This window comes from Ambystoma mexicanum, chromosome 3p (genome assembly GCF_040938575.1).
Source record: "Ambystoma mexicanum isolate Mex_15411 chromosome 3p, UKY_AmexF1_1, whole genome shotgun sequence".
Classification (NCBI taxonomy): domain Eukaryota; kingdom Metazoa; phylum Chordata; class Amphibia; order Caudata; family Ambystomatidae; genus Ambystoma; species Ambystoma mexicanum.
The window spans coordinates 542,000,051-542,024,186 of record NC_090925.1 but is presented as its reverse complement, the minus strand read 5'-3'; positions in this window follow the sequence as shown (position 1 = coordinate 542,024,186).

Sequence of the window (24,136 nt, the reverse complement as noted above, 5' to 3'; positions counted from 1 at the left end):
GCCACATAGCGTGACCGCCTACCATTTGTGAAAATAGAATTGCACAGCACATAGAGTCTTTTCTAAAGACAGAAATGAAAATCAGTCTCGTGACAAATGTCCCATAATGGATGGGTACAGTCCGACAGCATGTGGCAAGCAAGCAACAATTGGAAAGATTCCTCAATGCGTCTATGAATATATACCCTAACACTCTGAGATGCAAGCAATCATCTGTACTGTGAAGAAGAACATTATACGCTTCAATGAGCCACCTTCTTTGCAGCGTACAAGTTCACAAGCATATTTCCAAAATCCCAAGCAACCCAGGTGGTGCACGTTTGCTAAAAGGCCATTTCCGACAGTACTAGTACTGTGCAAAAACGCAACATATTACATTAAAAAAAAATGTTTGTTTGTGTATCTGCTTTGCATGTGGAAATGCATGGGAAAAATGTATTTGGTTCGGTTACAAGTTTATACCAATGGAATGGTTGCCCTGGGCATCTCTGTTAATTAAATGCAGTTGTAGATTTCATCAAATGTTATGTAATGTCATGTGGTATTTGTATAGTGCCTGCCGCTTGCTGCCATTGGTCTCAAAGAGCTGTGTGAAGATTAATGTATCATGGCGTGCGACTCAATCAGCTGAATTTTATGGGGTGTATGTGGCAGGAAAGGCCCTCTAGAGCTAGTTGATACGTGGAAGATGCTCATCCTAATTCTCTGGGCCTCATTACAACTCAGGCGTTAAGGGTTAACGCCACCGTTAACCCTCAACGCCTGATTCTGATTTTAACGCCTGCTTTTAGCAGGCGTTAAATAAAATCCATGGCGCTAACCTGCCATGGTGCTAATTACGCCGCCGTAATTTACGGCGGCGTAATTAGCGCCTTCCCCACTCCCATTATGCCCTATGGGGCAAAAATGGGAATGGGGAAGGGAAAATGGGAAATGGGGATTTACCGCCCCACTCACCTTGGAATGGGGCGGTAAATCCGCCATCCACCATGGTGTAAACGGAGTTTACACCATGGTGGTAAAGTTGGTGCACTTAGCACCAAGGTTGTAATGAGGCCCTCTGTATCAAAATGGTGAAAGCCAATTATTGCTTGCAGAGCGCACACACTGTTGCCACTGACATTGGGCAATGATAGCTAAGGAGCTTGGATACGAATTATTGCACACCCATGCCGCCCAACCCCTTGTTATTGGTGTGTCTTTCAAAAGTGTTCTAACACAGGCCTGCATCTTCTACACTGTGTAGAGTAGACTTTCTCCTCAGCCACGTTCGTCTACTAATCATGCATGTCCATGTCCACACAGTCAGCTCTGCAGAAATCACGCCTACTGCAGATTTGTAATATATTTCATAAGGAAGCATTGTTTTGCAAAGTTTGCAACATATTTTTCGGTCATTGGACTCAGCAATGACAGCCCCCCACCTGGGCATTGGGCACTGATCTGGCATGGCATCCCAATATTTTGATTATTGACCCTGTGCTTTTTGCATTTAGGCTGTTCCACTATGTTTTTTTATGGTTAAGGTGCAGGGCTGTGCTGTGCTTCTGGAACTTTACCTACTCCTTCGACAATCAATAGCGAATCTTGGGCCTGTCATCATTCTTGGCGCCCATCCCACTCAACCCAAGTGACACGCTGGCTAATCTCCAGCACCACTACTGCTTCCATTAAATTCTTCCCTTATCAATCTGCAGGGCCTTAGGGGTATTACAGGTCCCCATTCTACACACAGCAGATGAAGAAGACTAACGAGGATGGAACTGACAAAGATCTCAGAGTTTGAAGGAGGCATGTAAAATGGCACAGTGAGAGAGCCAGGCGCACCGTCTAGAATTCTCCAGGGCACAGCCAGGCTCAAAACATGACACTGGCATTTCATAAGGGCCGATAAAAACAAATATCAATGCGATTGGTGATAAAAAAAAATACAATTTAAAATGCAGGGACAATTCAGATCGTTTTGTATGCAGCGTGAATGGCCATTAAGATGGAGATTTACCAATATATGGCAGCTTCAATTCTTCTCTGATCAATTCTTTGCAATGTAGCTCTGCTGCGTCTGGGAATAAGTGCCACTTTGTGTGAGAGCCTGCAGTGCCACTGCCAACCAAGGTGGGCGGATAACGCCGAGTGTTGTACATTACAGACAGATATGCGCTAGAAAAGTGGTGCAGCGTTGCGTTCATGTTGCTAGGTCGTAAGCGTGCATGATTGTAAGACTTCATTGACATATGTAGTATGTCCAAGACGAGCAAACCGTTTGCGCTTATCAATTAGCAGTGCACGATTCCATATTCCATTTCAGATGCTACCTTTCAAACTCTATAGTCTCAAAGTGCATGGGTGTGTTGCCGAATGGAACAGAGGCAAATTAAGGCAACCGCACGGCCTGCACATAGTGTGATGATAACTCTGAGTCGATATCAGAGAGAGGGGGGTGCACGTGCATCTAGGCCAACACACCTACCCATCCTGCGCAAAGACGACTGTGATTTTGCTTGGATGCACTTGCTCAAATGGAGCTCCTGCACAACATACTCCCTCCATAGTTCTTTGCCAAAGTGGCAGCAGTGCCAGTTGTGGTATTGGGGTGGATGTCTGGGATTGCCTAATACTCATACACAAGCCAAAACTGTTGGTTTTGCCAATGCTTGTTTAACAGGACTTCAGTGAAGGACAAGCGCATAATGCTTATAAATTGAGAGGCTGAAGGCAGATCTTGTTGAAACATTTTTATTACACCAGTAGCAGGGTTTACTGCTCCAACTAAGTCATTAATTGTCAAAAGAATAATGCTTTGAATAAAAACTGGCAGTGGTAGCAGGCACTTCAAGTGTATAGTTTGATGGTAAGGCTTTATTAAAGCGAGCTCACAGAGGTCACATGGGAGTATTTAGGGCAGGGGCGGGGAGATGCAGGAACTGGATGGGTATGGCCATGGAAGGATTAGCAGTAGTATTTGGAAAGGTACCACTTTATTCAGGGGTCTGCAATCCTCGGTTCTCCATATTTTCTGGACTACAACTCCCATGATGAGTTCTAGCCAGCAACCAGCATTGTCTTATATGAGGGATCATGGGAGTGGGAGTCCAAAACCTCATGCAATCCACATGTTGCAGACCCCTGCTTTAGGCCGTGGGTTCCTTTTTGAGGTGACTCGAGATTTGTCTGCCTCTCATTGGCTTTCTCAAATGTTTATCCCTTCCAGGTCCAATCTGTGGAATACCCAGGTACCACTGTGTAGGAATTTATCATTGTTCTACATTCCCAAACTAAAGATGCTGTATTGATTTAGGAGAATTGTTGCCATATATGGATGTTTTGGGAGGAGTATTTTGAGCATAGCAATATCTGTTTTACAAACGTGCATTAAGGGAGTACAGGGTTCACCCGGCCTCCCTCACCCTCACACACAATGATCCTGTCTTTACTTTTTGTGGGAATTCCATTCTGTATATGTTAAAGGGTTTTGCAAGTTGCACTTAACCCAGTGCAGTCCCATAAATACTTAAAACAATCTTGCCAACTTTTCATATAAACCCTGCATTCCACTCTAGATGCCCATATCCTTTCTTGCGTACAGAAGTGAGGGATTGGTGGAACAGTACACTCTTGTGGAAAGAGGCTCCCCTGAGCCTGGGTCCTCTGTTCACTTTGCTAGCTCTTAAATAGAAAGTTTGTTGTTGATGACCCAGATGACTATGGATTTAGAGCCCATTCCTTACTCGCAGCCGCCACATGCAGTATTGGGAGTGTAGCCATGCTCAGGGGCAGAGGGAATGGGTGGGAAATTGCAACATGTAATGGCTGTGTCCAGATGTGGCCTCGCCCAGGCACATGGTGTTCAGAGCAGGCTGGTTTAGCGATTGCTTTATGAGCCCTGGCCCCACGCTGGTTTAGGCAGGAAGACTGCTACACTTGTTAATGCAAACATGGCACACCACTAAAGAGAACCATGTCCCTCATTATGAGAATGGAGCTAATGAAAAAAGGAAGGCAGAATAGTAATACCGGAATCGTTAACGGGTCTGGGACATTACAATCCGACAGCCCACCAATACCGCCACCGCCCGTAACGTGCCACTCATACTGGCATGCGCGCGTACACGCGCCCCTTCGTGGAGTAAATCCCGGGATGCCGGTAATAGGAGGACATCACAACCCACGTGGGCATGCAATTACTAGCATCCCGAAGGCGGTAATAAGGGCCTGCACGATGGTGGCCATACAGGCATCGTGGACCACCCATAGACAGCAATATGCAATCAAGCCAACTGCCACAGGTGCACACAATCACCACAGGTGGAGTCAATGGAGCCTGGCCCAGTATAAAAGGAGTACAGCCACACACCACACCCCTTCCTACACCAAAATGATACCACTAGCTGTTGCAATCATGGGGCTGGAGGACATGCCTATACTGCTACAACTACAGCAACAACAGCAACTACAACAACTACAGCAGCAACAACAGGCAGCACAGAGGAGACACAGGAGGAGAAGGAGGGTGAGACAGGCCCAGCAATTACCACCAGTGCAGCCAGTAGTACCTCGTAGGCAGCCACCAATCCCTTGCATCAGACCCAGTCCATTCAATCTAACCCCTGAGCAGATCCACACCCTGTACCGGTTGGACCGGGACACCATCACCACCATAGTGGACATGATACACAACGACATCGTCAGCCTCATAGAAATATGCACTGCCATCCCCCCGCTACTAAAGGTGGTGTCTGTGCTCCACTTCCTGGCCACAGGCACCTACCAGCACACAGTGGGGCAGCTGCATGGCATTTCACAACCACTATTTTCACGCATGCAAACCAAGTGCTGGATGCCCTCCTGAAGCACACTAGCACCCACATATCCCTACCAACGACTGCCCAGGAGATAGCTGACACCAAAGTAGGCTTCCATGCACTGGCAGGCATGCCCAATTGTGGCCAATTGTGTTGTTGTCCTGGACTGCACCCATGTAGAATTGGTAGTCCCCCATTCCGTAGAGATGGTGTACCGCAATCGCAAGCAATACCACTCCATCAATGTGCAGATGGTATGTGACTCCAGCAAGGACATCACACATTGCTGCACCCGATATCCCGGATCAACACATGATGCCATGGTGCTGCGTACCTCCACGCTACCCCGTCACATGGAGCGGCATGCTGGACGACGTGCCTGGCTGCTTGGTGAGTAGCCTGACTGGCCCATAGCAGTGCATCGGTGTAGTGATGTGTTGGGATGCATATTCCACCTGGGTGGTAATGGGGGGAATGCATACTCCACCTGGGTGGGAATGGGGGAGGGATGCATACTCCACCTGGGTGGGAATGGGGGATGCATACTCCACCTGGGTTATGGGGGGTGCATACTCCACCAGTGTGGGAATGGGGGGAGATGCATACTCCACCTGGGTGGGAATAAGGGGGCGGATGCATTCTTCACCTGGGTGGGAATGGGGGGGTGCATACTCCACCTGGGTGGGAATGGACGGTGAGCGGAGAATGCACGCAGAGCTAAACACTCCTGACCTGAACCTCCCAACCCCAACATAACACATCACTGGCACACATTGGACCAATTACGTATATCAATGACAACATGTAAGATGCACAACCTGGCCACCATGGGTATGTCAAGCAATGCATGACTAAACATGATTGCAACTGTGCCAATGTGGCTAGTGTGACCATGCAAAGTGTAGTATATACAGCAAACATGGGAGGCAAAACATTGTCCTGCAACCACAGTACATCCGCATCAGCATGCAAGAATCCACCCTGCATCATCTGTACAACACCATCCAGACTACCACACTATATTGCAGCATAGAATACATCTCAACAATATTCGTGCATATGTACAGGGACATGTGCATGTCAACAGCAAATAGCTGCAGCCATGACTGTGAATCCTGAAGGTGGCAGTTCAGAGTAACTCACATAGACCTATTTGTATTCACTTGCAGGTGATGGAGGATATCCCTTGAAGCCATGGCTACTTACCCCTGTGCGGAACCCGCAGGACAGCCATGAAGAGGAGTGCAATCGGGAACATACCGGTACCCGTGTTGTGATTGAGCAGACCTTTGGCCTGTTGAAGGCACGGTTACGCTGCCTAAGCAGGTCTGGTGGAGCACTCCTTTATACGCCTGAGAAGGTGGCAAAGATCACCAGGGCCTGTGTCATGCTGCACAACATGTGCATCCATAGAAATGTATCCCTGACATTGACATGCATGCACCGGGTGAGAATGATGAGGATAAAGACGGAGGAGAAGCAGCACCCCTGCCAGTACATGATGCACAGGATGGCCATGCAGTACGCCAATCACTGATTGATGAATACTTCTGACCCACGGGGACGTAGATAGATATTTGTCAGTGACACATTGTACACTGTGTCACACAGGGAATGTGGGGAGTTGGGCACTGTACACCATCATAAATTAAATTTATACACACAAAATGAACAATGTCCAGCCATTGAATGATTTTGAACACAACGGGTGTATTGATATCAACTGCAGAAAGTGCAACCCCCCAACCCTCCAGTGAACTCCCAAAACCCTCGGTGAACTCTGTAAGAGGATTCAATTCAGCACTACAGCCAAGTTAACGCCTAGTCTAGAATACTGAATGAAAACCCTTATTGATAAATCTTTAGGTCCAGTTCATGCGTCCTGGATGACTACCCTTGTATAACACCCCTCTCTTGGAATCCCCCTGACCCCACTGAGCCAAGAAGTAATTCTGCTTTGCAAGTTTAAAAGGTTTATTTGATAAATTAAAATATATATCACACTTTTTAATAAATTAATAATTGAATATCACACTTAATCTAATATGGTAAATATTAACAACGGAGAATCTGGCACTAGCACACTTCTTTATAATGACTAATGAGTTGACCTGAAATGGATAAGGTAGCACACTGGTAAATAGGAACAAAAGTATAATGTGGTAGAGGATGCTTTATGTAGCTCAGGTGGATGCAATATTCAATGAATGCAGTACAGAAAATACGCAATATGATTTCAACCAAACAATGTAATCACTTTTCTCTGGCTATTCACTCCCCCCCTCTTTATGCAATGCAAGGAAATGGGAGGAAGCACACAGTTCTCAGAAATGCAATCAATGTAATCAGTTCAATCCCAGCAAGCTTACAGAAAACAGATAGGAGTTTTGAAAACACAGGCAATGCTTGGATATGTGCTGGCAATGAATGAGAAATATGCTAAATTTGCTTTTAATTCCCTTATAGAGGTTCAGGGTGAGTGGTATCTAGTTAATATTAGTCCAGGCTCACACTAGCAATGATGCAGGAATGATTAGCAGGTTAAACGAATTTCTGGCAAATGGAAAGCAAAACTGCTGTCTTTTTACACGTGAAGAAATTTGCAAATCGCGGCAAAATTCGCGGATGCGTGTTCCGCGATTGCGGTAAAACTATAAGGGGTAGGAATGCGGTTCTAAGTGCGATTCAAAGCTAAGATTCTAAGCTTTCAAATAAAAGTTATTGCAAGTCTCTAGCACAAACGGTTGCGGAGAGATGAGCGATTAAATAAAGGTCGTTTTTGGTTTTGCAAATTTTAAAGTTCAAAAAGACACGTGCAGCTTTTGCAGCTAAAATGACAGGTGACAGTTAGGAGGCAGTTCTACTTAGGTTAAATAGATTGAATTATATGATTTTAACTAGGAGATTGGTTCTGCACAGTTTTCTAGGTACTCACACTATATTCTTGGGTGAAATGGGCCTCGCCATGGATCTGGTCAGGGTTTTAGACTGGGCTCTGGTCACTCTCTGGGCACAGCACTGCTTTCTCCCTCTGGTCTGGTCTCTTAGTTCTGGATAGATTGAAGTCTCTAGTTTGGCTTTCTGGAGGTTGATGAATTTGAAGTCTGGATCTCTGGATGTTGTATGGTCCGGCAGAGTGCGTTGCAGCAAATGGAATTGAAGGTCCCTATCTGTCCTGTCTGTCTGCTTTTATGTGTTTAGAATGTGGGTGTGTTCTAGCATCACTGACCCTACCTCTCTCTCAGCTTCTAATTGGTCAAACTTCCATTTCTCCGCTTGATTGGCAAACTGAACTGTGAGTCAGATTGATGTCATTTTACAGCCTGCAGAAAGTCCACTCCTCCTGTCAACTTACACACAAATCTAGATTTGAAACAAATACATATTTGCAGAGGTACATATTGTTTTAAAATCATATGCACCCATCATGCATTACAGGAGGTATCCCCTGTTCAAACTCTGCTCTTCCTGGGAGCTTGCATTCAGAACTGGCACATATTTCACTTTTTACCTGCTTTTCCAATTTCCGACATGGACCCAACTTTACATACATGTGTGCAGGGGGTAGGGACATTAACTGATGAAGTTTCAGATTTTTAACATGCACACATTTAGAGTAATATCCACTTTTCCGCTAAAACCCCCCTGAACATACCACCGGTTCCTACCACGTCTTAAACTGTGGGCAGAAAAATCACAAGAATTATGGTATCATTTATAAAATTTTCACATGTCCGCTCTATGAATTATCCATCTTTTTAAAGTTATGTTCTGGCTCCAAAGGGGGGTGGTTTACCCTCAGCACAAGGTTGAATTTCTGGTTCTTTCCAGTTCTGCCAAGTCAGCTTGCTCTCACAGGCAGTGCTCCTCCCAGCTCCTGCCAAGAGGAAGCTACAATTTACGACGTCTGTAATAAAAACCTTTGCCTGAGTGAAGAGGGCTTTGTTCACCCTCTTGCAGAGCACAGATAATTCAATTATCAGATAGATGGCATATCCTTAGCCTGGGCAGCAAAAGGAAGGTTGGCCTGGGAACACAGTGGTGACTCAAGTTTCACTGCTGATGGGATCCGTTGCTAGGCAAAATCAAGTTCCTTAAGCCAGACCTTCAGCTAACTTTTTGTTGCTTTTAAAAATAACTTGTAATTTTACACATGCAGCTAGAATGCTGATTCTAAGTGCAAAACTATGACATTTCAACAGTTACAAAGGCATGTGACACCAAACATAGGTCACTCATTTAATTTAACATTTTCGATTTTGGTGGTTTTAAATCCAGTTGCAGTTAGGCTTAAGCTGCTGACTCCATAGCATTTTTGTTATAAGCATTGTTTTTGGGCTCTTCATTTCCCAGATTTTGTAGGCACACAAAACTCCATTCTGCCAAATGTCTGCTGGTGTTCAGTGAATATTTTGCACATGTTGCAAGGTTTGAAATAGGCATTTTGCTTGCCTTCAGAAAAACACACAGAGTGGTTTTAAAACGCCGGCTTTTGGATAGTGGTGAGTACTGGTACTGCACTCATTTTTGGGATTTAAGAAATGAATTCCCCACACTTCTAGGTTGCATTTGGCAATCAGCATTGCCATTCCCAATGGTTTCAGACTACTGTGCGGGTAGTCCAATGGTGGTTTTAAAGCGCTTTGAAGCTAACCGGCGCTACTGTTTTTCCTTTGGCAACCCATTTCCCTCATGGCAACCCGGCCTTTCATTCTCACACTGGTGGGTGGCAAGTGAGGCAACCATTTTGGTGGGCGCACAAACTGCGCAGCTTTCCTGGATTTCGGCGCACATGTGGGTTTTCCGCCATCTTGAATTTCCTAAGCCCACAGCACCAAATGTTGTAGCAGGATAGCTTAAACGTGGGTCAGGACACCCAACAAGTCCCCCCCACGCGACTGCACTTTGAATTTGAGTCGATGGGGAGTCGCGTGCACAAGGGTTTTGACCCATGCACCGGTCTGTCCGCATAATCTTCTTCCTCTTCTGTAGATGGCACAGTTCAGCATCTTCTTCTCCATCCGGTACTGATCGATCGGTTCTCCTCGCCGGTCCTGATGGGAGTATTGGGCGGTCCACTGGGCCCATTGGATCTCCGTTCCCGGTCTCCGAATCGTCCTTCTTGGTCATCCTTCATGGTTTCATCTCTCCTAGGATGATAAAGCAAAAGCGGCAATATCTACTCATAGGCGATTTTTTCCACCACTGTTGAGATAGTGGGGCAGCATATGCATTTTATCATAACAAAACATTACATTCTTATTTTAATAAAAACAGTATGACTAAGAGACAGTTTCATACAATCACAATATTTTAGAGACTAGATGTGGTATGTTTTATGATTGGAACTGAATTAGTCTGAGACAGTACCCGCTAGGATTCCAGAGGATTCCTCCAGTTGTTGCAGAGTGTGCCTGGGATGGCAACATTTCAACTGGTTTATGTGGACCCACTTGTCTTCCCCCTCTGCCGAACCGCCTTTGGGGATGCGGATCTTGTAGGCCACAGGGGAGATCTTATCGACGATCTCAAAGGGTCCCTTCCATGTAGGCAAAAATTTGCGCTGCTTGGCCTGGTTCCTTTGGAAGTTGTATAGATAGACCCGGTCTCCCACCTGATATTCCTTCCTGGAAGTTTTCAGGTCATAATGGGTCTTCATGCTATCAGCCGATCTTTCTAGATTCCGCTGAGCATAAGCAAAAGCATGTTGAAGGTGTTTCCTTAAATTCTCCACATACTCATGAGTAGTGGAGGCATTTATCAGTGTCTGCTCTTGGGTCCTATAGAGCAAATGCTGAGGAAGCACCATCTTGCGCCCCGTCATCAACTCAAATGGTGACATTTTGGTTGCAGATGAAGGGGTAGATCTGATGGCCATTAGGACCAGAGGTAATCGGATATCCCAACTTGGCCCAGAATCTGCCACAAACTTCTTTAATATGCTCACAATTGTCCGGTTATATCTCTCTACTGCCCCAGAAGAAGCTGGCCGATAAGCAATATGCAACTTCCTTTTGACCCCCAGTATCTCCCACATCTTTGTCATTACTTCACTGGTGAAGTGGCTACCTCTGTCTGACTCAATCCTTTGAGGTAGACCAATACGGGAAAAGATGTGGTTAATCATCAAGGCAGCTGCCGTTTCTGCCTTGCAGTTTGGGGCTGGGAGACATTCCACCCACTTGGTAAACAAGCATGTCACGGTCAACATGTACTTATTCCCCCTAGCCGAGCGAATCACAGGGCCTACAAAGTCGATTTGTAAATCTGACCATGGCAGTGTCATCCCCCGCTTTTGTAAAGGCGCGCGGTGTGTGAGGGATGTCGGCTGAAATTGTGCACACACAAGACAACCCTTCAAATATTGGTTGAGGTCCTGGCCCATGTGTGGCCAGTATGCAACCTCTCTTAAGATTTCCAATGTTGTGTGAAACCCCCTATGACCGGCGGTGGCCGCATCATGGGCGTGACTTAACATCAGGCTTCGGAATGAGGTAGGAACCACCCACTGGTCGTGGCCAGCTTTGGATTTCCTTACCAACAAACCGTCTTGGATCCGGAACATTTTTGGACATTTCATCAACACTCTTAGGTCCTCTTTCCCAATGTAATCGGTATCCGTCAGGGGAAAGTTCTCAGGGTCCTCAAGGTGCTGGTAAAATTTACCAATAATTGGATCCCCCTTCTGAGCTGTAATCAAATCAGCATCAGGGGTCTCCTTACTCCATTGTACAATTGAAAGGTCATTGTGAGCATTTGTCTGGGACCTAGTGATAGCAGTGACCTGGATTTCCCCCAACAGGGACTCAATCTCAATTAGATCCCCTTGGATGGCCCCGGTTTTGGCCAGCTGATCAGCTAAGTCATTTCCAGTTTTGTCTGGTCCCTCTACTTTGGAATGACCCTTGATCTTCTTCCAATAGATGGTCATCCCATTCGAGGTGACCAGATCATCAATGTTTTGGATCAACTTCCCATGTTTCAAGGGTTTGTTGTTAGCACATACCATGCCTCTGGTCTTCCAATTAACCAGGTGCTCCACGAACCCGTTCCGTACATAATCCGAATCTGTGATTATGACCAGTTCGTGGAGTTGATGCTGGACAGCAGTGAGGATGGCCTGATGCACAGCCATCAATTCTGCCACCTGACTACTTCGGGGACCAATTTTGTATCCAGCGGAGGGTTCTGGGGACTCATTCACCCATGCATTCCCTACGCCAGCCACCAGTTCTTTCTCCCCGTTGTTGTCAACATGGTAAGAGCATCCATCCACATACACAGTGGGCATTCCCTCACACTTGTCCTCTTCAAAGACTTTGTGGGGGGAATTAAGGTATGCCTCCATGTTGTCCTTTATTTTTAGACTTTCGTCCTCGAGACAGTTTTCTCTGGCACAATCATGCAAGTCAGCCAGACCTTGCGCGAGTGGACTCTTCTTGTTTTGGCCATATCTGACCTCCACAGGAAAGCCTTGCATTGACAGAATCCAGGAAGTAATTCGGGAATTACTCACATTTCCGGCCCGGATTCTGTCACTTTGGAGATATTGCAGAGGCTGGTGTGGAGTCTCCACTATGATGTGTTCCCCCTGGATAAACGGGCGGTAATTCTTCAATGCCCACACCGTTGCCAGGAGTGCCTTCTCACAATCGTTGAATTTTTCCTCCACAGAGGATAAAGTTTTGCTCGCATAGGAGATTACTTTATTGACCTTGTCATGCTTTTGGTATAATACTGCCGTCAAGCACGTATCAGAGAACCCCGTCTCCAGGAAGAACTCCTTGTTTCTGACAGGGTAAGCTAGGCAAGGCGCTTGTGAGAGGCTTCTTTTGAGTTGTTTTACCGCCTCGGCTTGTTCTGGACCCCATTCCCACTTGACCCCCCCCTTCAGGAGATGAATCAGGGGTCTGGTGATCTCTGCATAGCCCTCAATGAACTTTCTGCTGTAATTAGTCAGTCCAAGGAGGCTCCTTAGTTCCCGCAGAGTTGTGGGGTCTTTCAGTTTCTGAAGTGCTTCCACTTTCTTTTCCTGGGGACAGAGGCCCTGAGGAGTAATCTCATGCCCCAAGAAATTAACACGGGTTCTACACCACTGTGCTTTCTGAAAGGAAAGTTTTGCTCCGGCGGCCCTCAACTGTGTCAGAACATAACGGATCTCTGCTATGTGTTCCTCCACAGATGAACTTTTGATGAGGACATCATCTACATAAGCCAAGTTACCCCTTGCACCCAAGTCAGGCATGGCCTTGTGTAGAAAAATGTTGAATTCATTGCCGGAGTTGAGGTATCCGAAGGGAGTCCGGGTCCAGGTGTACTGCTGGCCCCCAAAGGTAAAAGCCAGCTTGTATTGGTCCTCCTTACTGACAGGCACAGTCCAGTATCCATTGGTCAGGTCTATTGCAGTGAATACCTGTGACCCCTGGATCTGGGCCAGCCCTTGGTCAATGTAGGGCAGAGGCCATCGGGAAGTATGGACCCGTTTGTTGAGCTCCCTGAGGTCGGCACAGAGTCTCCACTGGCCGTTTGGCTTCAATATTCCCAGCACCGGATTATTGAAAGTGCTGTGGACGGGACGGATTATTCCCCGGGACTCAAGGTTCTTAATTATTTCAGTAAGGGACTCCATTGATGCGAGAGGCAAGCGATATTGCTTCACAAACACTGGAGTCATGCCAGGGTCCGTGGGGATTGTTGTGGTGTGGATGTCGGTGCGACCACAGTCATATGAGTCTACCGCAAAGAGATCTTGGAAATCCAAGAAAACTTGTTTCAACTTTTGCTTTTGTTCCAGAGTCACACAGGCATCAGCTAGGTTGACTCTCTCTTCCACCATCTGCCTGAAGCCTGGAAAGACTTCTGGTTTGGCTATCTCCGCGGCCTCCTCCAGCTGGGTGGAGAAGTCCCTGGTCAGAGTGCTGATTTGGACCGGAGGCTTCAGGTGGGAAAGGCAGCCCTCATGGACCTGGAAAATCACCTCATCCCTCCTGAAGTCACAGGTCACATCTTCCTTACCATACGGGCAGGAAGTGTACACCAGGAAGTTCCCCCCATGCCGGGTAAAAATCCTGTCTGGTGTTGTATTGTCATCACTGTCACTGTCAAAACAGTCCTTGGGGATTGGTCCTAACAGTTCATTTACTAAGTCGATGGAAAAATGTCGGTCATCAACCGCCATTCCAATAATGGTGCCTGCGGCTAGAGTAATACTCTTTAAGTCGCTGTTATCCACCTCTATTAGAATGGGGTCATGTTCTATGTTGACTAATGGAGTCGGGTTTACCCCCAACCCTTGCTGTTGGAGAGAAGCATTTAGATGTATGTAAGCATCAGGGTTTTTCAACTCTTGTCCCCTTTTAACTTTCACTTCCAGGGAGAATTGTCGGGTCCTTTCTGGGATGGTGACTTCCTCTTTAACCTGAATTTCAACTGCATAAGGTAGCAATTGAGCTGACCTAAATGCTTTTTCTGGATCATCAAAGCCCATGGGATTATCCGCTAATCGGGACCAAGCTTTGAAGTTTATTAGGTCCAAACTAATGGCAAAGCGATTGAGAATGTCACTGCCTAAGCAAAAGGCGGCAGTGACGTCTCGCACGACCCAACAATTATGGACTATGCTCTTGTTGCCAATGGAGATTTTGAGCATACACCTGCTTGGCAGGAGATGTTTTGAATTGGGTGCTTCCAGGTCCATTTCCCATTTGTCTATCAGTTTGAAGGTGGGAATGGCTGGATCTTTTGGGAGTTGGCGGAACATGGCTTCGCTGATGAAGCTCTTACCGTTGTTCACACACACTCGAGCGAGAACAGAGTCCTTCCCATCATTTAACTGAACAGGGATGAACAACTGCTCTTCAATTTGCTGAATATCAGCCAGGCTCTGAGCTGATTTCACATCTTTCTGGACTATAGGAGTGGGAGTTTCAGATTGTGGATTGGTATAGAATTTCAGAGTGTTTCCTTCCAGCGTGGAGTACCACTTTAGACTAGAAGGAAGGTTGATTTTCAGAAATAGAGGGGACCCTCCACCACCAGTCTCTTGTCCTACTGCTATTACTGTCACGTCTGGAATTTGGCTATTCTGGAAGTGAAATTCTACTTGGTCAGATTTTTGTTCAACCATGTGGCATGTGCCGTTTAAACTAACATGGTTGACACTCTGTTTTAATTTTATTGGTCGGCTAGTCTGGGTCCAGAGGACCTTGTTTACACAATCTATTAGGGGTGACAACCTTCTCAGGAGGTCATTCCCTAGTAAACAAGGGGTGCCCTCTGGGGTCACAACTATGACCGGGTGTTTCAACTTGTGTCGCCCGATCTTAATGTCCAAGTCTGCCGTCCCCTCGACGGGAATTTCCTTCCCGTCAAAGTTCTGGAGTTGTCCAGGAAGTGAGGTGAGAGGAATTTGGTAATTCTCTCCCCTTCCTGCATTCAGTTCATCAAAGGCCCTTCTGGAGAGAAGGGTAGCTTGAGATCCAGTGTCCACCAGTGCTGAGATTGTACCCTGCCCCTGTACTTGTACCGGGGCATAATATCTTCCCTCCTTCTCCTCAAGGGGGCACAGATAATGTACATTTTTGGACAACTGGTGGGCTAATTTTCTGGTTTTGGACATCGCTAGCGAGGAGATTTGGGCAGAATTCTGTGGAGAGTCTTGGGAATCTGAAAGAAAAAATTTGCAACTGGAGATCAGAGCCATTGTGGGTTCCCCTGGCTCCGTTTCTGGGCCGCCCCCCCTTTTTTGGAGGCAGTCGCCAGGATGGGTTTGAACCAGGGGATTTTCTTGCTGTTGGTTCTGGGATGAGATGGTGGGCGGCGGTAGCTCAGTCTCCACATCTCCCCAGTCTGGATTTGCATCCCTAGGGACCCATTTTTCTTTGGGAGGAGTTCCCCCCTCTCTGAAGGAGAAGATCCTTTTCCCAGGATCCTCTGAGGATCCCTCTCCCTCAAATTGGAAGATCTGTACCTCCTCCTCAAACTGAGTCTGTTTGGGTCTTTTGTTTCTCCTACCCCCCCTCTGCTCCTTAGGAGGCAGACTTTCAGGGGCAAGAGATTTCGTTTCCGGTTCCTGGGTTTCCAGGGGCTGTTTACAAGTGAGGAAGGAAGCTTCCTCCAAGGCTTTACACCCCCCTTCCCTTTGTGCCTCCTCCCTGGGAACCGGTGAGTTATCGGGGTGCTGCCCCCGTCATTGTTCTGGAGCACCAGGTCCAGAGTTGGGTGCATTCTGCGCTGGCACGCCGATCTGAGGGTTCTGCTGCGCCCTCAGTATATGACCCATATCCCGCGCCATGTTTTGAACCTGGCGCTCTAACTGGGACACCCGCTCTGGCTGATACGGGGCCCTGTTTTCTCCCCTGGGCTGATCCCGGGAAGGGTAGCTGCCCCTCCTCTGGTAATACCCTGGGTTGGGAAGATTTTGGTACCCCTCCACCCTTGGCCTCCCCTCTCCCGGATTCAGTGGTCTGGGCTCAGGGAATTGAGGAAAGAAGGATGGATGATTTTGGGGTTGGAAGTCGGGTGGATATCTGGGGAAAAAGTTCTGCCCAGGGTTTGGTAAATTTCTGCCCTCCTGTGGGAAGTTTGGAGGGAAGTTCCCTGGGTTAGGTGCTTGTCTGGATCCCCCCCCTTGGGCTGGAGGAGTCCACACATAACCCAGGATGGGTCGATTACCTTTGTAGCGAGGACTTACATAGTCAGGAGAGCGAGGGACCCCATTTGTGGGGCTGCCTCCCTGGCTCCCTGTCTGCGACTGGCCCGAGGACCTTCTGGGCCTAGCATTATTAGGTGCAGGTAGGTTTTTAGGCCCCCCCATCTCCAAATCCAAAACGGGGGTGACCTTTACCTCTGCCACCTTGGCAGCAGCAGGGGTGCTGTTGGCTTTGGGGTTTTTCTGGGCATTGCTTTTATTTTCTATGGGCTTCTGCACCTCATAGATCCGGGTAGCCTGTTCAATGACCCAGTCTAAAGATCTTTTCTCATGAAAATCTCTCACGAGCTGGGTCATTATATATTTGGGCAAGGCATGGAAAAATGTATTGACAAACTCTCTACTATCTGTGCGCACCCTTCTGGTGGTTTGCGCAAAAGCACGCTTTAACTCCTGCACAAATTCTCGTGGGGCCTGATCCTCCCCACATTGCAAATTGTAGGCCGCCTTGCGAGCCTCTTGAGGATTTCTGTGAACAGAAAAATGTTTCAGGATGGCCGCCTTATATGTGGACCATCTTAAATGATTTTGGTCCTCCAGCCCCGCAAAGAAACTGGAGTATTCCGGGGAGAATGTCCACTTTACATATTGAATACAGCTTTGGCTGTCCTTCAAATGGAAAGTCTCCATCATTTGTTCAAACAACTCTAAGTGCTCCCAAACAGAATACTTAGCGTTCTTATGGTAAGGCGTGATGACGCTCCTGATCGCCTTAATCTGCTTTAAGGGGTCCTTGAGCAAGGCCCTTTTTGCCTTATTGGCCTTTTTGGTTCGGGTAACCCTTGTCCATTCTTCGTCGGACTCAGAGGCACTGCTCCCAGAGGTTCCCGTCTGTTCTTCCAGGTTTTCCCGGATTCTGCGAGCCTGGGAATGGCTGGCAGAATGTGGGGACCTGGTCTCCTGTGTCCTGCGCAGTTCAGAGGAGTCTTCAGATTCCTCCTTGCTGTCAGGATTTGATGGGTACCCCCTCCACTGACCTAACTGGGCAGAGGTTTTCAGGATGCCCTTAATGGGCCTACTCTCCTGGGGTTCCCCACTGAACTGTATTGTACTTGGGTGCCCATACCCGGATGCCCACCCCTCCATTCCTGGATGGTACTGGCCTATGAGCCCCATACTCTTAGCTGGATAGTAATCTGCCATCCCTGTGGCCCTGTGCTCATGTGCGCCAGGGGACACGGGGGTGGTAGAGTCCAGGGACTGGGGAAGATGAAGGCCCCTGGTGTTAGGGCTCCTGCGGTTATGGTCAGGAGTCTCTCTTTCCCAGCGGACCTCATCTCTATCCGCCCCTGCTCCCTGTTGCAATGCAAGAGCCTGCATTTGTGCTTTCAGTTCCTCTGTTAAGGCCTTACTCGACTCTATCAGTTTCTCCTGCATCGCTACCTGTTGCTGGAGCCTATCATTGTGTTGACAGAGGGCCTCATTTTCCCTCTGTGCTTCCTGGTTGGTCCTGGAGAACTGGGCCAGTCTTTGCTGCAGGAGGGTTACCTCCTGAGCTGTGTCCCTATTGGCCTGCTCCTTTCTTGCTAGAGCATCCTCCACCCTTCTGGTGTGCTCTACCAAGTTCTGGTTTTCTTTTTGGAGGTCACCCAGCCCCTGGTGGGCCAGGTGATTTTCTTCCATTTTCCTTTTTAAATGGCAGACTTCCTGGCCTAAGGCGTCTCTTTCCTGACTAAGAGCCTGCATTTGTGCCGCCAGGTCGTCCCTTTGCCGTTGAAGGGCACCAGCTTTTTGGCGCTCCTCATCAAACTCTGCCTGGGTATCCAGGTCTTTCAAGATCAGCTTGTTGCTCTCTACCTTCACTCTATCTAGATGACTTTGCAGGGTGGCTACCTGCTCCGTGCATGCCCTGTTAAAGTCTAATTGTTGCTCCAGCTTTTTCTGGCTCTGCAGTAAGGAGTCCAAACTGTCTTGGTGCTCCTTCTGTAGGGCCAGAAATCTGGTATCCTGTTCTGACTTTTCCTTTTGCAGCACATCCATATCCTCCTTTATTTTAGTGATGTACCGTCTGCTGTCATTTTCTGACTCCTGGCTCCTCTGCAGCCTCTGCTCAGAAGAGTCCAGATCAGATTGGGCCTTCTGTAATGCCATCTGTTGCCTATTTGCCAGATTTTGGCTTTCAGCACATCTATCCTGCATGTCTCCCATATATAGGTACAGGTATGCTGCTATCCTGGCGATCTTATTGTGTTCCTCTTTGGCTTTAGGAGCCATATATAGTTCACTCAGGGCCACATGTAAGGGACCCTGATCTCTATATATATCTGACCCTGTTTCAGTGACCTGTTGTGTGATGGCCTGCAACCACACATCCTGGCCCTGTTCGGTCCATTCACCTCTCACAAATAGCTTATGCAAGAGGTGCTCTCTGGCTATTTTCATGTCTACTAAGGTCGTCATTCTAGAGATTGGTCTCTGTCCTGACTTACAGAAGTTAGTATTTTATTTTTGCAGAACAGAACTTTTCTTGGAGTGTCCCTTTTGAGGAATGCTTCACAGCGTAATGCAGCGTGGTGATCCGACTGGATGTATGTATCCCGTCAGTTAGCACACTGTATTAAGCTGCACAAGTGGTATTCTAACCCAGAATCCCGGATACGAGCCCCCACTTTGTAAGAGGATTCAATTCAGCACTACAGCCAAGTTAACGCCTAGTCTAGAATACTGAATGAAAACCCTTATTGATATATCTTTAGGTCCAGTTCATGCGTCCTGGATGACTACCCTTGTATAACACCCCTCTCTTGGAATCCCCCTGACCCCACTGAGCCAAGAAGTAATTCTGCTTTGCAAGTTTAAAAGGTTTATTTGATAAATTAAAATATATATCACACTTTTTAATAAATTAATAATTGAATATCACACTTAATCTAATATGGTAAATATTAACAACGGAGAATCTGGCACTAGCACACTTCTTTATAATGACTAATGAGTTGACCTGAAATGGATAAGGTAGCACACTGGTAAATAGGAACAAAAGTATAATGTGGTAGAGGATGCTTTATGTAGCTCAGGTGGATGCAATATTCAATGAATGCAGTACAGAAAATACGCAATATGATTTCAACCAAACAATGTAATCACTTTTCTCTGGCTATTCACTCCCCCCCTCTTTATGCAATGCAAGGAAATGGGAGGAAGCACACAGTTCTCAGAAATGCAATCAATGTAATCAGTTCAATCCCAGCAAGCTTACAGAAAACAGATAGGAGTTTTGAAAACACAGGCAATGCTTGGATATGTGCTGGCAATGAATGAGAAATATGCTAAATTTGCTTTTAATTCCCTTATAGAGGTTCAGGGTGAGTGGTATCTAGTTAATATTAGTCCAGGCTCACACTAGCAATGATGCAGGAATGATTAGCAGGTTAAACGAATTTCTGGCAAATGGAAAGCAAAACTGCTGTCTTTTTACACGTGAAGAAATTTGCAAATCGCGGCAAAATTCGCGGATGCGTGTTCCGCGATTGCGGTAAAACTATAAGGGGTAGGAATGCGGTTCTAAGTGCGATTCAAAGCTAAGATTCTAAGCTTTCAAATAAAAGTTATTGCAAGTCTCTAGCACAAACGGTTGCGGAGAGATGAGCGATTAAATAAAGGTCGTTTTTGGTTTTGCAAATTTTAAAGTTCAAAAAGACACGTGCAGCTTTTGCAGCTAAAATGACAGGTGACAGTTAGGAGGCAGTTCTACTTAGGTTAAATAGATTGAATTATATGATTTTAACTAGGAGATTGGTTCTGCACAGTTTTCTAGGTACTCACACTATATTCTTGGGTGAAATGGGCCTCGCCATGGATCTGGTCAGGGTTTTAGACTGGGCTCTGGTCACTCTCTGGGCACAGCACTGCTTTCTCCCTCTGGTCTGGTCTCTTAGTTCTGGATAGATTGAAGTCTCTAGTTTGGCTTTCTGGAGGTTGATGAATTTGAAGTCTGGATCTCTGGATGTTGTATGGTCCGGCAGAGTGCGTTGCAGCAAATGGAATTGAAGGTCCCTATCTGTCCTGTCTGTCTGCTTTTATGTGTTTAGAATGTGGGTGTGTTCTAGCATCACTGACCCTACCTCTCTCTCAGCTTCTAATTGGTCAAACTTCCATTTCTCCGCTTGATTGGCAAACTGAACTGTGAGTCAGATTGATGTCATTTTACAGCCTGCAGAAAGTCCACTCCTCCTGTCAACTTACACACAAATCTAGATTTGAAACAAATACATATTTGCAGAGGTACATATTGTTTTAAAATCATATGCACCCATCATGCATTACAGGAGGTATCCCCTGTTCAAACTCTGCTCTTCCTGGGAGCTTGCATTCAGAACTGGCACATATTTCACTTTTTAACTGCTTTTCCAATTTCCGACATGGACCCAACTTTACATACATGTGTGCAGGGGGTAGGGACATTAACTGATGAAGTTTCAGATTTTTAACATGCACACATTTAGAGTAATATCCACTTTTCCGCTAAAACCCCCCTGAACATACCACCGGTTCCTACCACGTCTTAAACTGTGGGCAGAAAAATCACAAGAATTATGGTATCATTTATAAAATTTTCACATGTCCGCTCTATGAATTATCCATCTTTTTAAAGTTATGTTCTGGCTCCAAAGGGGGGTGGTTTACCCTCAGCACAAGGTTGAATTTCTGGTTCTTTCCAGTTCTGCCAAGTCAGCTTGCTCTCACAGGCAGTGCTCCTCCCAGCTCCTGCCAAGAGGAAGCTACAATTTACGACGTCTGTAATAAAAACCTTTGCCTGAGTGAAGAGGGCTTTGTTCACCCTCTTGCAGAGCACAGATAATTCAATTATCAGATAGATGGCATATCCTTAGCCTGGGCAGCAAAAGGAAGGTTGGCCTGGGAACACAGTGGTGACTCAAGTTTCACTGCTGATGGGATCCGTTGCTAGGCAAAATCAAGTTCCTTAAGCCAGACCTTCAGCTAACTTTTTGTTGCTTTTAAAAATAACTTGTAATTTTACACATGCAGCTAGAATGCTGATTCTAAGTGCAAAACTATGACATTTCAACAGTTACAAAGGCATGTGACACCAAACATAGGTCACTCATTTAATTTAACATTTTCGATTTTGGTGGTTTTAAATCCAGTTGCAGTTAGGCTTAAGCTGCTGACTCCATAGCATTTTTGTTATAAGCATTGTTTTTGGGCTCTTCATTTCCCAGATTTTGTAGGCACACAAAACTCCATTCTGCCAAATGTCTGCTGGTGTTCAGTGAATATTTTGCACATGTTGCAAGGTTTGAAATAGGCATTTTGCTTGCCTTCAGAAAAACACACAGAGTGGTTTTAAAACGCCGGCTTTTGGATAGTGGTGAGTACTGGTACTGCACTCATTTTTGGGATTTAAGAAATGAATTCCCCACACTTCTAGGTTGCATTTGGCAATCAGCATTGCCATTCCCAATGGTTTCAGACTACTGTGCGGGTAGTCCAATGGTGGTTTTAAAGCGCTTTGAAGCTAACCGGCGCTACTGTTTTTCCTTTGGCAACCCATTTCCCTCATGGCAACCCGGCCTTTCATTCTCACACTGGTGGGTGGCAAGTGAGGCAACCATTTTGGTGGGCGCACAAACTGCGCAGCTTTCCTGGATTTCGGCGCACATGTGGGTTTTCCGCCATCTTGAATTTCCTAAGCCCACAGCACCAAATGTTGTAGCAGGATAGCTTAAACGTGGGTCAGGACACCCAACAACTCCCAAAACCCCCAGTGAACTCCCCAAACCTCCAAGTGAACTCCACCCTAATACAACCATGCGCCGCAGACAACATCTGACCCACTCCCATAGTTGTCCCACACTATTTCCTAGACTTGATGTCCGGGGGCAGCATTTCTGAGTGCCTGACACTCTGTCTTGTTAGACACACAGGGCTGGAGGGTGCAGAGGAAGTGGGTGCAGAGGAAGCGGGTGTGGTGGATGGGGTGGAAGCCGTGGTGATTTGCATGGCTGGTGCGGGTTGTGGCTGCTGCATGTGCAGCAGGATGGAGGTGAGGACCTGCGTAACGGCCCCCAGACTATCTCGCATCATCAATGCAGAGGCATTGGCAGTGGCTGTGTTCGCCGCTATGGCAGCTGTGGTCGCCGCTATGGCCTGGGCAATTTCACCCCTCGTGTCCTCCCCATCAGCGACATATTGTCGGAGACGGTCCAACATAGAGTCCTGTCTAGCCTTCAACCTCGCTAGCCGTGCCTCAAGGTTGGTGGTGGGGGCAGCAGTGGTCGAGGTTGCTGCGACCGGGCCTTTATTGGCAGTGCTGTCCTCGGGGAGGCTGCTGAGGTCTGAACGTGCAGCAAGGGATCAGCATTGCTGCAGGTGGGTGAGGGCTGAGTATGGGGTTGGGGGTGGACACGGGGCTTGGGGAGTGTGGACATGGCACATGGGTCAGTCCATCCTGGTCCACAAACTCCTCCACTGCAGTATCTATGTTGCTCAGTGGAGCAACGGCCTCGCCTTCCACTGGTGTAGCCAGCTCTGTGTCCACGGTGTCAGGCGTTGATGTGGGGCCCTCATGTGCGGCCATGGCCTGGCCACTCGTCCTGGGTGTTGGTGTGGGCTGCGGGGCTGCCCCGGAGGTGGATTTGTCAGTGGCCTTTGTCTTCGGCCGGGATGTGGATGCCCTTGTGGTTGGTTCCTCACTGGCATCTTCTCCATCGGTGCCTGGGGGGTAGAAGAGATGCAGGGCATCAGTGATGGTGTTACATGCACAATGCATCATATGGTGCTGTGGAGTATTTCATTTATCATGCATTCATATTTTACAGGTGTGTCACACAGGCTAATATGAAGGGGGCATTTTGGCATTTGCTGCATGGCAGGTGGCATGCCGTTGTATTGAGGTTTGTGTGGTGTATTACATGGGCACGGTCCGTGTGTACTGGCTTTGTGTTGGTAGTGGGATTGGCACTCAGCATGCATTTCAGTGTGGCAGGGTTTGGGCCACCATCTGAACAAGGATATGTCTATGGGCCTCATCACGACTTCGGCGGTAGGGCCGGCGCTATTAGCGCGGGGGCTATTAGCGCGACCGCCATAGACCCCGGCGCTAATAGCGCAGGATCATGAGTTCGGCGGACTTGGAAGTCCCCATTCCCCATTGAGCCCATTTGGGAATGCCCCATTCCCCATTGGGCTCAATGGGGAAATTTCACGCTCATACCGCCGGCGGATTTCCCGCCGGCGGTATGAGCGCAAATTTTCAGCGGATTTCACACCAGCTCAGAGCTGGGTTGAAATCTGCCGAAGCCCGGATTCGGCGGACCCTTAAATCCGGCGGTAATAGCGCTACCACCAGATTTAAGGGTTACCGCCGAAGTCGTGATGAGGCCCTATGTGTGTTGGGACATGCATTGCCTTGCCTAGACTCTCTTTGACATCACTTGTGCTACGTCATGTTTCCCCTACTGGGATCTGCAGGGTCACTCACCTCCATCGCCAGATGTTGCAGCACCCATCTCCATCTCCCCGAAGCCCTCGATCGACTCCCTCTGTATAAACATGCTGCACGTCTCCTCCCAGCATGACAGTTTGGCAGGTGAGTGGGGACCCCCGCCTGTGGGCATAGCCTCCCTCCTATTGCTGGCCAGGATATTCCGTACCCTGATGC